At 42.4% G+C, this 12,988-nt stretch overlaps 1 protein-coding gene and 1 long non-coding RNA gene across 8 annotated transcripts in view; one reads left to right on the top strand and one right to left on the bottom strand.

The window, feature by feature from the left end:
- ARHGAP26 (Rho GTPase activating protein 26) overlaps nucleotides 1–12,988 on the bottom strand; it is a 423,740-nt gene that overhangs the window by 109,094 nt on the left and 301,658 nt on the right. The gene's annotated exons all lie outside the window — the stretch shown is intronic.
- Nucleotides 8,969–12,988, top strand: part of LOC123605457 — a 30,751-nt gene continuing 26,731 nt past the window's right edge. Inside the window, exon 1 of the long non-coding RNA XR_006715771.1 lies at nucleotides 8,969–9,170. This is a non-coding gene — a long non-coding RNA (uncharacterized LOC123605457). The remainder of the gene's footprint in view (nucleotides 9,171–12,988) is intronic.

Genomic DNA, 12,988 nt, shown 5'->3' with positions numbered 1-12,988 from the left:
TAAGCTATAGTCAGTAGCACTTTTCTCTCTACCACCATCCAGGGGCAGAGAAGCTCAAAGATCTGGGGCTAAGGAGGATGAGGTGGACGTGAAGTTCTTGGAACTGTACTTTTTTTGTGGTCGACAAGGCCAAGTTTAATGTTCATGGTTGTTCACGTGGCTCCTTTCAACAATTTCAAATTTACCCTTAGTATATAATGGGGAGTGGTGGGGGAATCCCCACCCCCCAGTGGCTACACGTTTTCTAGTAAGTCAGTCTGTATGTGTGTGTTGCCTGAATACCACCAGGACTTGGTAACACTGGACCCATCTGGATCGTGCTGGGGAGGCTTGTGCCAAGGAAACCCATTAGAGCCATAAATATAACTTTGCTGGTCTGTCCCAATGGCTGGCACCAGAATGAGAGTTTAAAATAAATAGTTCTGTGTACTGACTTGGGTCATGCTCACCAGCCATATTCAACATCTTTCTGGGAATGGTGGTCCAGTGAGAAGTCACATTTAAAGCTTTGAATAATTGAGTGTTTACGGTGGGTAATGATACACAGTGTGATCTTCAAGAAGACCCTTTAAGGCATGTAGGTGAGGCTACCCCTAACATTTTACAGAGGATGAAACTGAGGCACTGACAGGTTTAGTAATTTGCCTGAGGTCACAAGGCCAACCAAAGGCAGAGCCAGGAGAGGAAACCCATACTCTTTACCCTATTTTAGTATATGTGCTGTCGAAGCGAACAGCCATACTCTCTACCCTAGCACTCTGATGTTCCCACACCACTCAGGGTCAGTTCAGCCTAGGCTACAAGAGGCACAACTATTCCTCGGAAAACCAAACCAATAATGAATACACAGAGCAGTTACGTGCTTGAACCTGTGCCGAATGAAGTGGTGGACAGAAAAGAAAAATAAATAGTGCTCCTTCATTCACCACCCAAATCAGTAAATTAGAAAAAAGGGAGAAACCGAGAAATCAGAACAAGGTTCATGCCTTTTCAGAGTGATACGAAATTAACCACTGTTTCTTCTCCCTTCCTGCAGTAAAACTGGCTGCATGTTTGACACTATCATGGAAATGAGGGAAGACCCCCTCAAATCTGAGAGCATTCCATTTGTAGTTGGCTGGCACGTCTAAGAGCTGCTTCCTAATGATTAAAGAGTAAACGCTTTAGGACTGAGAAAATTGAAAGAAACTGAAAAGGATAAAATTAAAGGAAGAAACTGAAAGAAAAACCAGAGGAGGGGCTGAAAGGATTGTTTCTCGCCGCCGCCCACCCCCCCCCCCCCCCCGCCAAAAAAGGACAATTATGGCCATACATCCATCAGTCCAGGCTACATTGCTTTCATCCAGGGATCTCAAAGCTCTGTGAATAACTGCCAATGTCTTCTCCACTTCTGGTGACATATATAAACCGTGCTTCAGATGGGTAAATGTCACTGCTAAGGTGTTAAGTACCGCCCAATTGTATGCATGTCAACTCTAACACTCACTTGGTGCCAAAAATTCCTCAGACAAAAGGAAAAGAGTGTGCAACCAGCTCTATTTCCACTCTGATCCCTTCCAATGCAACATCACTAACTGTTTAAAAACTGCCAAGGGCTTTGGCTAATTTTAATTTTAAGATGAAAACCCTTGGCATGGCCTACAAGATCCTACAGGGTCCAGCTAACCTCTTCCAGGCCCTTCATTATGCTGATCCCCTTACCAGGGAAGCTCTGCAGCTCCTCTTGATCTGTCCTTTTCCTACTTACTACTCAGAAAGGTCTTTCTGGACACTCTGTACCAGGCCAGGTATCTTGTTACAATGCTATTTCCTCATTTCTCTTTCCTGGCACTTACTGAATTATGTCACCATTCATGGAATTGCCATCGTCTCCCGCACTTATTCCAAGAGAACAGAGATGGTACTAATCTCCCTCAATGCCACATCCCCAGGGCCTAGGATAGAGCTTGTTCCTATCAGGTATTAAGGGGGGAAAAAAGGACACGTGCATGCTTTGGGAGGCTAGCTTCATCTAAGGGTATCAAGGCTCAGCTGCACTAAATGTCTGGCTTAAACCTCCATGTAACCTACCGGTGTCTCAGAGTCTTTGCCAAGCTGGGGATAGCTGTTGGGGGAGTAGCCAGCGCACCTCACCCTGACACTGAAGGCACATAACAAACCACGTGGCTCTCCCTGGCCACATCGCTAATCTGCAAGGTGCAATGTCCACAACATATTCACAGGGTATCATTATCATTATTACATGCATTACCTAATGTGCATTATGCAATATACCATAAGCTCACAATATTATACCAATCTCCTTCTAATGTTCTCATTGAATATGTCTTATTAAAGACATATCATCAATGTCTTTTTCTCATCCCTTTCTGAAAACCCCTTGTACTTCCTGCCTATCTTAGATTATATTAAAACTGTCATCAACAGTAAGAGCAACTCAGCATTTAACCTGAGTCAGGAATTAAGTACTCCATCGATGATCTCATTTGATGTTTACAATAATTCTACAAGGTAACTTCTACTACTGTCCTGCATGAAGCAGTTGTTAATGCTCAGAAAACTCAAATTTGTCCAGGGTCCTGTATCAAATAAGCAGTAGAGATGGAATTTGAAGGCAGGCAATCTACAGTATGATTCCAGAGCTACTGCTCTTAAATGCCCTGGTACAATGCAGTGTGTGTGTGTGTGTGTGTGTGTGTGTGTGTGTGTGTGTGTGTGTGTGTTGTATGTGCAAACATGTGTGAGATAGATTATACACAGTATATAGGCTGCCATTTTGTTCCACATGCCATTCTTCTAAAAAGCTTAACCTAAAGAGATCATGGGTAAAAAAAGAACCTGATTATTTTTAAAAGGATGTTTTGAAAGCAAACAAGAATATTACCTTCAAGTCTGCCCATCAACAGCATTAATCCCTAATTTTTTCCAATGGTAGCAAACTAATCTGGGTCATGAGAATTACTGGCCTCCTCCAGAATAGGCTGGCTTTCATTAAGAATAAGAACTGTACTTTTTTGCTAAGCTGCCTCATTTTCTGAAATTAGTCACAGTCGTTTAAACACTAACAACAGGCCAACCTGAGTTCCATTTGCCTTACACTCTTTCAGCTACTTGGTATCTGAATAGTCTTATGCACAAAGAAGGCACATGCCCTCAATCTAGGGGTTGACTGATGAGTTTTCCCTTCTCTGCTCATGGCTGGTTCAGGTCCTAGCCTGTAGCTATATTCTATGACCCAGTCCACGGGCCTGGATGGAGAAAAACAGCACTCACATACAAAAAAAAAAAAAAAAAAAACCTACGAAGAAGCTGGCCCATAGAACATTTCTTCCTGGAAAATTACTTAACTATTTCAAATTGTAGAACAATTTGAAACATTCTTCAGTCCAATGGAATCATCATTTTCGAAGCATTTTACAGTTTCTAAAGTCCTTTCACATTCATTATCACTGATTTATTTATTTTGAAGCTCATGTTCTCCCATCTAGAGAGAGATGTCACAGCATAAATGGAGGAGGTTTAAAAGTTGCCTATAGGCATGACATGCCAACCTGACGGTACCAAGTGCTGTAAATACCTAAGTTCCTGTTGGTGGCAACACTTCCTTCAGTGGCTCAGCCTATCATCTTTAGGCCAGCACTGTCCAAAAAGGCAGGTCATGGGCTTGCAAGTTGCCTTAGGACTTCCTAACCAAGGAAGGAGGTACAAGGTGACCCAGAACAGAGGCCAATAGTGCATCGTATATTTTTCAACAATCAAGTATTTTCGAGGGCTTATTATGTGCCAAGGACTGCTTTAAGAGCTGGGGATAGAGCAGTGAACAAAATAGACACTCCCCAAAACTCCCTGCTCTATAAAGCTTATATTATTTTGGGGGTAGGACAGACAATAAGCAAATAAAATACACAGCAGAAGGCAGGAATGAGGGCCTATTAGCAATTTTAGACAGGGTGGTCAGGGAAGGTGTCAGTGACAAAGAGGAATGTACAAATAACCTGAAGGAGGGAAGAAAGCAAGCTGTGCAAATCTCGCAAATCTCTGGGGAAAAAGCTACAGGGAGCAGACACTAGACACAGATGCCTCAGGCAGGAACACATGTGGCATGTTGGCACTGCCTAAGGAAAGCCAATGTGCCTGTCACTGAGTGAGAACACGGGAAAGCACTAGGGAAAGCCAGACAGGTAATGGACCCAGGGGCAGCCAATCCTGTAGGACTTTGCAGGCCACTTTAAGAGCTTTGTTCTCTACTCAGTGACATGAAAAGCAATGAGAAAATTCTGATCAGAGGGAGAGCGTAATATTTGTCACTTCTCTCTGTAGACTCAGAAAGGTCTCAGCTACTAAGACTTACATGCTCAAAGGCCCTGGGATGTAAGAGACAGAAGAACTTCGCAAACCAGCATAAAACCTCTTCAGAGAATCCAAGACATGTAAAAACTAGAATACAGTACTTCTATTGATTTGAGTAACTAAAACCTATCAGGCAGTGTGCATTTGCACCTACGTCTGTGTTAACGTGGAAGGTCTATGAAGCTGGTCCACATTTTTCCCTTAGTCACTGTGCTGACTTCCACTAGGAACTTGGCAGCAGAACAGAATGTTGAGGCCAACATGATTTAAAGGCCTAGAGTCATAGCCTCAATGTGCTAGTTACCTGCTACCCGGCTAACAGTCACCCACAAACAGCACCGATATTGAACATGTCGTGTAAATATTCATAAAGCCCATGGAATTTAACCATCTTTACAATCTTTAAGTAAAATAAATAGTAGTCTTCTGAAGCCAGATCCCTCTTACTAGTCCCATTCTACAGGTCAAAGAACAGGGACAAAAGAAGCTACAGCAAAGGCTAAGGGTTGGCCCTTCACCAAGTGGCTCAGCTGCAACCATAACAGTAGCTGTGACACTAAGCAGTCAGAGCTTCTCACGTCCCATGAAATGCAAGCCTCATTTTCAGGGAAAGGACCATAATCCTTCCTGGAGGGCAAGTCAAGATTCCAAATCCACAGATGGGGCTATGGGAGAGTTGCGGAATAAGAGATTGACAGATTGTTAGAAAGGAAAAAAAAGCAAAAACAAAAACAAAAAAAAAACACAAAAAACACTCAGGCACAGTCATACATATGCCCTGGGTAATCTGTCTCCTTTCAGGGAGATATTTTAAATCAAGGAAATAACCCATCTGGTTTATTTTTGAAAAGGAGGGTACTTTTACCCCAAAAAGAAAACAGACAGAAAATTGCATTCCTTGGAGCTCCTGGGTGGCTCAGTCGGTTAAGCATCTGACTTTGGCTCAGGTCATAATCTTGTGGTTCACGACTTCAAGCCCTTCATGGGGGTCTGTGCTAACAGCTCAGAGCCTGGAGCCTGCTTTCGATTCTGTGTCTTCTCTCTCTGCCACTCCCCCACTGGTTCTCTCTGTCTCTCTCTGTCTCTCTCTCTCTCTCATTAATAAATATTTTTTAAAAATTTTTAAAAAGAAAATTGCATTCTTTACCATGAGTCTGAAACAAATTCAGAGGCTGAGGTTGAAAAAGGTAGCTTTATTTCAAGGGCCAAGGTACCAAAATGACTAAAATTTAAAGCTGACATGCTATCACAGAACTTTTGAATTACATGTGGATATTCAACTAAGAAAAAAATTATTTCAAGGTGTCCTGAAGAGTTCATGGCTCTTTATGTACAGGAACTGACAAGCCATGGGAAAGTTCTGGAAATCAATTAGTACTAACAGTGAAAGAAGAAGTCCCAGATCTCTAACACCAAATGAAGAGTCATTTGAAGAGAACATCGACATTCTCTGTGTTCAAATGTCTGATGCTAAAGAACAGAATTGTTTAAAAGACAACATCCTTTTTATAGACCCTAAAAGCTAGAAAACAAAATCTGAGTGGATTACCCCTTCTTACGCCTCCCCACTCCTGAAGCTTGGTGCCAACCTATCCTAGCTCCTTGTTACACTAAACTGTTATGTCCAAAATTTCCATATGAGCTCAAGCCTAAGTGGAAATGTAGCTCATCTTACTTATTTATACGTATAAAATAATTGTGTTTATACATAGTGGTACATGTTAGAATAAGACTGAACACACAGACCCTTCTGTTATATTTTCTGCCTTCATCACAAAAATAGATTCATCAGGGAATTATGCCAATAGAGTTCTTACTTCAGTGTACGTCTGGCAAAATCTGATTTGTCCTCCTCGTAGGCAGCACAAAACTGGAGACTCCTTGAATTCTGCTACTTTGGAAGCAAAATATAAAACAAAGTGCAGGGTCAAACAGGAACTGGCGATCCACTGTGAGAAATCCAACCTGTTCATTAGGTAGAGAACAGGAGGGGGTATCTGGTCACACAGACACCGAATGATTTAAACCATGGAGGTGAGATCTGGGCTCCTGATCTGCCCCTCGTTTAGGCTCTCACAGAGTGTCATTCACAAAGCCCAAATCCAATACTTTTCAATGGATAAGTCAAAGTGTTTAATGACCAAGTTCTGGAATGCTTTCATTTGAGCAGGCAGCGCAGCCTGACACCTTAGCTGTTGTCCCCTTGCCTTCTTGGGCTCCTCTCGACAGGTGGGTTAAGAATGCCAGGCTGATGGCAGTAGAGACAGGGAAGAGAACAGCAGTGTGGGCTAAAGAATCACTTTAAGGACACCATGGTGCACATTTCCCAGTGGAAAAGCCATCAATAGTTCACTTTAGCAAACCAGTCTGGATCGCGTATAAATCCACAGAGATGAAAATACTTAATGAACATCAGATCCTCAAGTAACTCCAAAGTCCTCACTGTAGCCTATATGACTTGACCCCGCCTACCTCTCCAAACTGCCATCCTGCATTTCTGCGTTCACCCACAGCTCCCGACTACCCTGGCCTTTTGCATGTTCCCAAATGTACCATGTTTGGTCCTCCCCAACACAGACTGAACACCTAGGAGATGCCATGCCGTCTTCTAGGCATTGGGATACAGCAGTGAACCCAATAGCCAAGATTCATCCTTCAATATACTGGCATGACAGTCCCATTATGAAGATAGAAAATACACAAAACACAGTAAGAATGTCAGGCTGAGAAAGTGTAAGATGAAATTAAATAGGAGCGTGTGATAAAAACTGGTGAGAAGGACTAACTTAGGTAGGCTGGGCAAGGCCTCTAAGGGGAGACATGTGAGCTGAGCTCTGTCATTGCAGAGAGTAGAGTCTAGAAGTCCACAAATTAGAACACTACAAATCATATACACAAATGCATGGGCAATTAAGAAGTCCAATCTTCAACCACAGACATTAGTGTTGCCTGCCTCAGATCTCTTTAAGAGTTGCATTCAAGAGGAGTTTGAACAGGCATGCTGAAGTCTGTGTCAAGAGTTGTTTAGCACAATGGAAAGCACCAGAATCCTTGCCACCTCTGGGTTTTCCCACCCAATACTGAGAATGCCCTGTGGCTTCTGGCTGCTCCTCCCACTCATCCATCTCTGTTGCCCCAACCCAGTTAGGAAGAGACTCCTCCAGTGAACGTCACTAATAGATCTACTGCTCAGTCTTGCAAACAGAAGGCCACCTTCCTAAAATTTACATAGCAGGAGATAACTATACCACAATCCCGTTGACATGTGCCAGCATTTGGTTGGGTTATGTAAAAAGCTAGGTAATCATTAAACAGGGCAGGAAACAAACAAAAGAGTAATCCTTTAAAAATATCATTTGTGTTTGGAAAACTTGAGGGGGAGAAGAGAGCAAGGTTCAGGAAGGCCTGCTACTCTAATGAAAGGCCAGGGTTCAGAGTTCACTATAAAAATGTCAGAAAAATCACTTAATACTTTCGCTCACCTGAACGAGTGTTCCACATGAGTTGGTATTACAAGATAAAAAACTGGGACTTAAAGAAAAAAGTACTAAGTGGCTCCAAGAAAGTCTGTCTCATAAAGCCCTGGCGCAGGTGACAGTTCTGCAGACTCCTGACCCATGGAGGACAGGATGTCTGTAGCTGTACCTGGGGCACCAGATGGGACTGCATATGGCCATGAGTCAGGGGCATGAACCACACTGGTCAGTCCAACACAGACAACATTTGTGGACACGCTAATCTGTGTGACTCCCATAAGAACCACGGCAGTGCAAGGCTGTGATACGTGGCCACACACACTCACACAACCCCCCAGCTGGATGGTACACTCCTTTACACATGTACACACCCATGCATGTCTCCCTTGCCCCTGGGACACACATAGGGGTAAACTTATGAAACAAAATGTCTATCTTCCTTAAGATAGAATCAGTAAATGTCATTGGATGTCACTTTGCCCCTTAGAGCAGTGGCCATTTTTAAATAGCGGTCCTTTCTTTTTTCTCTTAATGCTCTAATTAGGGAGAAAAGCCTAAGCTTTTTATTTTCTGGTATTACAATTCCAAGTGTTCATTGTAGGATAACTGAAAAAGATAGAAAAGCACAAAGAAAACAAAAATCACCCATAATCCAACTAGTCAGAAATAATCAAATTTCATTTAACATTTTAAGGTATAGATATTTTGTCCTTTGCTTTCCTCAGGCACACACACACTTAGAAATACACACACACACACACACACACGTATTTTAAACAACCTAGATCATACTGCATGCACATAGCCTTATGACCTGTTTTTACTGCCTTACTATAAACTTTTCAAATATCATTCATTACCTTGCCAACATATTTATGGTTATATAGTATTCTATTGTATGGATAATACATTCAAGAAGGCCTCTATTATTGGACATTCAGATTGTTTTTGATGTGTTGTTTCCAGTAACACCACAATAAACCTGTACGCACATAAATGTTTTTGTACATCTTTCTTTCTCTGCAATAAATTCACAGAAATTGAATTTCTGGATGAAAGGGTATAAAAGACTTTAATACATATTTCCAAACTGTCACCTAGGAGACCTTTATCAATTTACATTCTCACCTAGAATGTTTCAGCATGCCTGTTTCTCTAGGCCCTAAGGCATTATTATTTTGAAATTTTTAAGAAGTAGTGAATAGTATTATGCCTATCTAGTTTTCAATTCTATTTTTTGATTAATGATATTGACCGTTTTCTAAATGTTTATTGATCCAATGACTTTATTAAGGGCCCAGACATAACAATCAGTCTCCAGCCAAGCAGACCAAAAGTTAACAGGTAAGTAATAAGACATACCCAGCAAAGATGGCCTTACTTCTATAATTTTACAGATAAATACAGCTCTACGTCTATTAAGATGTTCCTGTATTTATAATTCAGGTATCTTTCACAAAATGTAATGAGGATGAAAAACTACTACTGAGATATCAAACCCCTCTCTATGAATCTGGGCAAGGTTCAATTTCACTGGCTCTATTTGGTACAGGATTGTATTGGGGTCTACTACAGAACCACAAATAAAGACGTCTGGCAGGGAAATGATGCCATCCCCTCACCTTGTTTGTAAGCTCCGTGAAGGTAAACCCCCCATCTGTCTTGTTTATACATATCAATGTATGCCCAGAACCTGGCAGGACAGGTGCTTAATAAATTTTGTTAGAACTATTTTCAGGCTGGTGGCCAAAGGACTTGAAGGGACCTGAGCTTCAGAGTATGTGTCCCACTAATTTCAAAATAAACCACTCATCCCAGCGAGTGCCGTGGCAGTTGGGAGGCACTTGTGGCTGCCACCGAGGCCAAGCAAGAATCCTAGTACTTCCTCAATCTACTTCACATGGATGCTCTAAGGACAAGGCAAGGAAGACGGTGAAAAAGGCTCTGAAGACTATCCAGTGCTGCGCACAGCAGGGAGGATGGTGGTGATGATGATGACAGTGAGGAGGTGGAGGAGGAAAAATTTAAACAGAAGGCTCAGAGAGCCAGGAATGATGAGGAGACGCAGAGAATGATATCAGTAAAGCAGGCTGCGGTAAGAAATTAAGCTTTCAGCTCTGGTGTTCCTGGGTGTGTGATGCAAGAGGCACAGTGTAACCGGGCCACCAAGTCCTAAAAAACAACTTTAAATTTTTTTTTTCCAACGTTTTTATTCATTTTTGGGACAGAGAGAGACAGAGCATGAACGGGGGAGGGGCAGAGAGAGAGGGAGACACAGAATCGGAAACAGGCTCCAGGCTCTGAGCCATCAGCCCAGAGCCTGACGCGGGGCTCGAACTCACGGACCGCGAGATCGTGACCTGGCTGAAGTCGGACACCTAACCGACTGCGCCACCCAGGTGCCCCCTAAAAAACAACTTTAAATTAAAGACCATGGTTGTTGAGCTCTTATTTATGATTCAAGAGGTCTTTACAGATTTTTCTGTCCAGAGTGTTCCATAGCTTCTCTGGGATGTGCGTTTGTATGGACTTAGTTTTGCTTCTCCTTTTGCAAGGCGCTCTGACTACTGAATCTGTTTCAGAGACAGCAGGAAGTTAGTGATTAGCAGAACTAAGCATCATTGGGCAAGATTTATCAGGCTCAGCATTCTGAGCTGGGAGAGAACAGAATCCCTATGATAAGGACTCGCTCTATGCAAGAGTCAAAAAAAAAAATACACAACTTTTTGAGCATCTGGGGGCCAATAATGAGTCCTTGGTGAAGGTGAACCTCTGAAAAGCAGAGTTTCTAGGTGTGGCGTTTCTAGGAAGACCTGACAGGAGAGACTCACGCTCTGAAAATCCCCAATCGAGCAGACTGGCATTTGCAAGGAAGGAACCCCAGGCCTGAGGTGCATCAAGATGACAGAACGGGGTGGATGAAGAAGGCTTGCCTGTGCCTGCACCAAGGGCAGAGCAGGCTCCACACCCAGGAGCCTACTAGACCTTAGTTCTCGGTTACGGACACAGCAGGGGCTTAGAGGCCAGTGCCTGACTTATGGCCCTGCTCACTGCTCTCTATGCCACTCAAAAGCAAAACAGAACACCAACCTACCCATCTATACATAACACACAGTCTTAATTATGAAAAATGGCAGTAATTACTAGGGAAAGGAAAGCCTGCTGGAGGCTACTGCCGCCCCCACGTGCTGCTCCACACTCTACAGACTCCTGTTCTACCAGGGCTGCTGCAGCCTTCCCCCAAACCAGCACCTGTTGCCATGGTAGCTGTGTTCCCCCACCCAGGAAGGGTACGCTCCAAGCCATTATGAAAATAAAAAGCTTTTATGTTTCACGACCACCTCCCCTCCAGCTTCTCTCTCTGTCTTGTCCAGCTAAATGCTGGGTAGCACATGCAGCAGAAATTGAAATGTGGGCATTTCAATTACAGCAATGACAAAAAAAAAAAAAATTAATCATCTAGTTTCCAGACAGAGGGGGACAGGAAACAACTGTTCAAAGCAATACTGCGTGTGTCTGAGTTAGGAAAAGGAAAAAAAAAAGAATGAAAAGTAATTAAAGAAAGACCTTCTCTGAAGAACATTAGATCTGACAAGCACCGAAGCACTGTGTGGTCGGATGCTGAGGAAAGAGAAGGGGGAAAAATCAGTAACAGGGATGGTTAATAAGAAATAGTTCCCCCTGAGGGGCTGAGAAAACAATCCCCTTCTGTTAACAGAAACTAAAGGAAAGAGTAAGAACTATCTGGAGGCCCAACTCAAGACACATTGAAGCACTACTCCTCCGGAAAGAAATCAAGGGTGGTATAGACCTCACCGTCCTGCATCATGAGACTCACTGATACCTAGCACTGAACATGAAATGAAAAATAACGAGAAAGAAATGAGGAATGTTATATCAGGATTGGAGTTTTCTGTATTGTCCTTATCTCTAAAAATGTATCTGCCGCCAGCACTCATTCTCATTCTCTCATCTCAATCTGTTGTGATTGTCTGCAAGTGAGGTATCCTGGTGTATGACCCCCTCCCAGGGACGCTTTACAGCTTCAGATCTCTATTTAAGTCCAGAAAATGGAGATACCTGTATCAATTCATATGCAGAAAGGAGAAGGAGAGGAATAGTTTAGGAAGGTCAAGTCAACACGGAAAATGTAGAGATTTCATTTCCTGCCTTCAAAGCCAGTGGAAGTGCTAAGGCAATTTGCCAAGCAGGGACTATTCTGGTTCTACGCACAAACCAGAAAGATTGGCTAACCCCTAAAACTCCCACCAATGGAGAGGATGAAGCCTACAATCAGAAGAGATAATAAGTAGAACAAATGATGCTCAGCTATAAAATACTACACCTGAAAGGTATCAGTCTAAAACCACTTTCCCAACAGTGAAGTTCAAGGAGAAAAACGTCTGCATTATTCACCTCACTAGTGTTATACCAGGACTCTGGTTCCAAGGGCAAGGCTAGGTGACAGGAAGTTCATTCCCTAATTTCTCATGTGATGTGGGCCAAGGTGTTGGGCTCTTAGTTATAATACAAGAAATCTTTATGGATGTGATTTCTGTAGACACAGTTTTCTTTCTCCTCTTTGAAGTTGGTCATGATTACTGAATCTGATGTTTTAGATTTTTCAATTTAAGAAAATTCTCAGCCATCATCTCTTCAAATGTTACGCCTTACCATTCTATTTAGTCTCATCCTCTGTACCTCCTACAGACTTATTTTAAATCTTCTCATTTTGTCTTCCATGTCTCTTCAAATATTCTTTTATAAGTAGGCTCCACACCCACCGTGGAGCCCAACACAGGGCTTGAACTCATGACCCTGAGATGCAGACCGGAGATGAGGTCAAGAGTCGGATGCTTAACTGATTAAGGCACCCAGCCGCGCCTCTTCAAATATTTTCTATTTCATTATTTCTCTGGAATGCATTCTGGAATTTTTTAAAGGTCTATCTTCCTGTTTAATAAGTCTCTCATCAGCTTTGTTTAGTCTGATATTTATTTAATCAAATGATTTTTAATTTTAATTATTTTGTACCTAAGATCCATTTGCCTCTTCCAATGCTGCCTGTTCTTTTGCTTTTAACTCCTTCTATGTATTTTTAATTATTTTAAATACAGTTATTTTTATGTTTTCCATGGGATTTAAAATTTTTCTCTTAGTGT

Source organism: Leopardus geoffroyi, chromosome A1, assembly GCF_018350155.1.
Source record: "Leopardus geoffroyi isolate Oge1 chromosome A1, O.geoffroyi_Oge1_pat1.0, whole genome shotgun sequence".
Lineage (NCBI taxonomy): Eukaryota > Metazoa > Chordata > Mammalia > Carnivora > Felidae > Leopardus > Leopardus geoffroyi.
The sequence above is the reverse complement of the archived record's forward strand: the minus strand, read 5'-3'. Positions and strand labels throughout refer to the sequence as shown.